General features: G+C 49.4%; 1 pseudogene; it reads left to right on the forward strand.

Annotated features, from left to right (window-relative positions):
- The first annotated feature begins 4,401 nt into the window (after positions 1 to 4,401).
- Positions 4,402 to 4,518, forward strand: LOC124803664 (annotated as a pseudogene).
- Positions 4,519 to 4,747: the final 229 nt, after the last annotated feature.

A 4,747-nucleotide genomic window follows, 5' to 3' on the forward strand; every position in this document is an offset into this window, starting at 1 on the left:
GTTTAACCTGGTTAGCCATTGATATTCTTCCTGTTTCCTTGGAAAAAAGTCGCTCCTTGCCCTTTATCTTTCTTCCGCCATTAAGGGAGCTTCCTTTCGTCATTTTCGTCCTCTCAGTCACTCTTAAAGTTCGACATGAACCAACATCCGACCCCTTATGTTCTTAAACAAAGTTTTTCTTCCTTGTGTAGGAGTTGCGCATTTAGCAGCGCCCCGATGTCTTCAAAGACCGGCGGCTTTCTTTACACGTCTACTACAGGAGTGTAGTACTCGTGTGGCGGACAATAGCGCCTGCTGTCAAGCTTCCTCCTCACTCCTCAGTCCTGCCGGCTCTTTGTTATTGTCTGAAAGCCTACCCTCTTGGTCCACACTCCGAAGAAGCTGGCTATCGCAGCGTTTGGTTCATTGGCCATGTCATTCCGATTGCTTCCAAACAATTCATTGTTTCCTTGTAGCGTGCAAGTCCATTTTTATACTACTGCGAGTAACGACCACTCTTACATTTAAGATCAATTAATTACGCAGATCGAGAGTGAGTCTCTAATTTATTGTGAATCTGCATGTGTAGCAGGTCCGTTCCGGAAACTGTCCCGTAATATGAAGTAATGGAAACGGTAAAATAAAGAACTGTCGTGAAGCAGGTTAAGAAAGAGAAAGCCGACTTAATGGCACATACGAGGGTGAGTCAAATGAAAATCTAAAATTTGTAATATCAAATCGAAATTTCGCGCCGTTATCCTGTAAGTTGGTAACCGTGCTACAGACAGCGTGCAGAATGGCATGTAGGTGGCAGCATAGTGCAGATGCACAAATACACTCCTGGAAATGGAAAAAAGAACACATTGACACCGGTGTGTCAGACCCACCATACTTGCTCCGGACACTGCGAGAGGGCTGTACAAGCAATGATCACACGCACGGCACAGCGGACACACCAGGAACCGCGGTGTTGGCCGTCGAATGGCGCTAGCTGCGCAGAATTTGTGCACCGCCACCGTCAGTGTCAGCCAGTTTGCCGTGGCATACGGAGCTCCATCGCAGTCTTTAACACTGGTAGCATGCCGCGACAGCGTGGACGTGAACCGTATGTGCAGTTGACGGACTTTGAGCGAGGGCGTATAGTGGGCATGCGGGAGGCCGGGTGGACGTACCGCCGAATTGCTCAACACGTGGGGCGTGAGGTCTCCACAGTACATCGATGTTGTCGCCAGTGGTCGGCGGAAGGTGCACGTGCCCGTCGACCTGGGACCGGACCGCAGCGACGCACGCATGCACGCCAAGACCGTAGGATCCTACGCATTGTCGTAGGGGACCGCACCGCCACTTTCCAGCAAATTAGGGACGCTGTTGCTCCTGGGGTATCGGCGAGGACCATTCGCAACCGTCTCCATGAAGCTGGGCTACGGTCCCGCACACCGTTAGGCCGTCTTCCGCTCACGCCCCAACATCGTGCAGCCCGCCTCCAGTGGTGTCGCGACAGGCGTGAATGGAGGGACGAATGGAGACGTGTCGTCTTCAGCGATGAGAGTCGCTTCTGCCTTGGTGCCAATGATGGTCGTATGCGTGTTTGGCGCCGTGCAGGTGAGCGCCCCAATCAGGACTGCATACGACAGAGGCACACAGGGCCAACACCCGGCATCATGGTGTGGGGAGCGATCTCCTACACTGGCCGTACACCACTGGTGATCGTCGAGGGGACACTGAATAGTGCACGGTACACCCAAACCGTCATCGAACCCATCGTTCTACCATTCCTAGACCGGCAAGGGAACTTGCTGTTCCAACAGGACAATGCACGTCCGCATGTATCCCGTGCCACCCAACGTGCTCTAGAAGGTGTAAGTCAACTACCCTGGCCAGCAAGATCTCCGGATCTGTCCCCCATTGAGCATGTTTGGGACTGGATGAAGCGTCGTCTCACGCGGTCTGCACGTCCAGCACGAACGCTGGTCCAACTGAGGCGCCAGGTGGAAATGGCATGGCAAGCCGTTCCACAGGACTACATCCAGCATCTCTACGATCGTCTCCATGGGAGAATAGCAGCCTGCATTGCTGCGAAAGGTGGATATACAGTGTACTAGTGCCGACATTGTGCATGCTCTGTTGCCTGTGTCTATGTGCCTGTGGTTCTGTCAGTGTGATCATGTGATGTATCTGACCCCAGGAATGTGTCAATAAAGTTTCCCCTTCCTGGGACAATGAATTCACGGTGTTCTTATTTCAATATCCAGGAGTGTATCTTCGCAGTATCAGTACAAAGATAGCCGCCCCACTTACGACTTGCACCAGGGAAGAACAGCGTTCTGTTATTCGGGTTTTGCGTAGTGAAGGAGTGAAACCTATTGAAATTCATCGACGAATGAAGGTTCAGTACGTTGATGCATGTTTGTCACAGCAGCAAGTCTACGAATGGAGTAGGAAGTTCGCAAATGGTGTGACTTCAGTGGAAGATGCTCCTCGTCCAGGTCAGACACAACGAGTTGTGACTCCACCGAACATTGCAGAAGTTGAAGCCATAGTGACGGAAGACCTCCAAGTGACACTGAATGACATTGCAGCATGTTTACAGATTAGTCATGGGTCAGCACACCACATTCTGCATGATGTGCTCCTGTTTCACAAAGTGTCTGCAAGATGGGTGCCACGGCAGCTGACTCCTGAAATGAGAGAACGACGTGTTGATGCTTGTGAAGAAATCCTTCGGCGCTTTGAACGAGAAGGTGATGGCTTCCTTGAAAGAATCGTTACTGGGAACGAAACCGGGGTTCGCTTCCACTAACCGGAAACGAAGAGAGCATGCAAGGAATGGCACCATTCCTCATCACCAAAACGAAAGATATTTCGAACAGAACCATCAGCAGGGAAGGTTATGCTGAATCTCTTTTGGGACGCAAAAGGCGTCATTTTGGAGCATTACATGCCTAGAGGGACCACAGTCACCAGTGCATCATACACAGATCTCCTAAAAAATCATCTGCGGCCTGCAATCAAATCAAAGCGACGTGGATTGTAGTCAGCAGGTGTCCTTTTGCAACAAGACGATGCAAGGACCCACACTGCCCGTACAACAGTTGCAACAATCACAGACCTGCATTTTGAGTGTCTTCCTCATCCACCATACTCACCAGACTTTGTCCCAAGTGATTTCCATATGTTTGGACCACTCAAAGACGCAATGGGAAGAAAGAAGTTCCGTTCTGATGAAGAGGTACGCCACGACGTGCATGAGTGGTTGCGCGGAATACCAAAAGACTTTTTTTTCTAAAGGAATTTATGCACTTTGTAAGCGCTGGAGGGATTGCATTAAGCGTGGGGGAGATTATGTTTAAAAGTGATACAGCTTTGTACCACTGCTGCCCAATAAATAATATTTTAAAAAATATTTAAGGTTTTCATTTGACTCACCCTCATATAACGTGAGAAAAAGGGACTGTAAAAACAGCTATAGAAAGTACCTTTAGTCTTCTCCTTAAGTGAAATGAAAATAAGAAGAGTATGTCTGGAAGGGAATCAGATGTAGTGAGAAATGATGCCAGGAAGCTGCTGCTAATCGGCAGAACACCATATGATGATGATGATGACGATGATGACCGTTCTTCCGCAACACTACTTTTTAAAAGCTCCCATTCTCATCTTAACACAACTGATTATAGTACACATTCGACATGCACGTTACGCTGCACTCTAGAAAAGTATTTTCAGAAAAGACTTCCTACAACTCGAATTCATATCATACATCGATTCGTCTCTTGCTGTTTGATACCTTGCGCGGCTCGCGCCATTACCTCTTTCTTGTATCATCTTTGACATCGATTTCCTTTTGGCCGGCCTCGAGTCAGTTGTTCATTGCGGGTTCGGTTGCGTTGAGGCAACAGGGCCTGTTTGGTCTGTCGGTTGCGGTTACAGCAGGGACTGGATGATGACCCTTACTTGTTGCGCATGCTCATTGCGCGTGGTAAGACTGGAGTGTTGCGCCCGGAGACGGCGGAAAGGATTTGGGTTCCGGCACGAGGCGTGGTGTTTGGCTTTTCTCGCCACGCAGTGCATATTGAGTAGAAGAGCTTGCCGGAGCGTCCCCTGGCGTTAACCGACCGCCTGGACATATGTGACGAGGCTGATATGTCAAAGTTATGTCTCACGTGAGGTGATAACGGGGCTTGGGCTTTCCATCTTAGTTTCCTACCACTTGATGTAGGATATGCAGCTATATGTAGCGAAGCCCGGTGAGCTCCTCATTACCGAGTGATTGTGTATCTAAACTTGTTGTAACCTTGTATCAAAAATTGCACCTTAGTTTACGACTAACGAAATACGCTGTTATCTACGCGTGTATTTGAGTATTTAAATGAATTCTTAAATGTTGAGTTTAAAAAAATTTTTGCGAGCTTTCCATTTGTAATGGGCAACGGCCATGCCGCAGTGGATACACCGGTTCCCGTGAGATCACCGAAGTTAAGCGCTGTCGGGTGTGGCCGGCACTTGGATGGGTGACCATCCAGCCGCCATACGCTGTTGCCACTTTTCGGGGTGCACTCAGCCTCGTGATGCCAATTCAGAAGCTACTGCCGGCCGAAGTGGCCGAGAGGTTCTAAGCGCTACAGTCTGGAGCCGCGCGACTTCTACGGTCGCAGGTTGGAATCCTGGCTCGGGCATGGATGTGTGTGATGTCCTTAGGTTAGTTAGGTTTAAGTAGTTCTAAGTTGTAGGGGACTGATGACCTCAGAAGTTAAGTCCCATAGTGCTCACA

Source organism: Schistocerca piceifrons, chromosome 6 (genome assembly GCF_021461385.2).
Source record: "Schistocerca piceifrons isolate TAMUIC-IGC-003096 chromosome 6, iqSchPice1.1, whole genome shotgun sequence".
In the NCBI taxonomy this organism is placed as follows: domain Eukaryota; kingdom Metazoa; phylum Arthropoda; class Insecta; order Orthoptera; family Acrididae; genus Schistocerca; species Schistocerca piceifrons.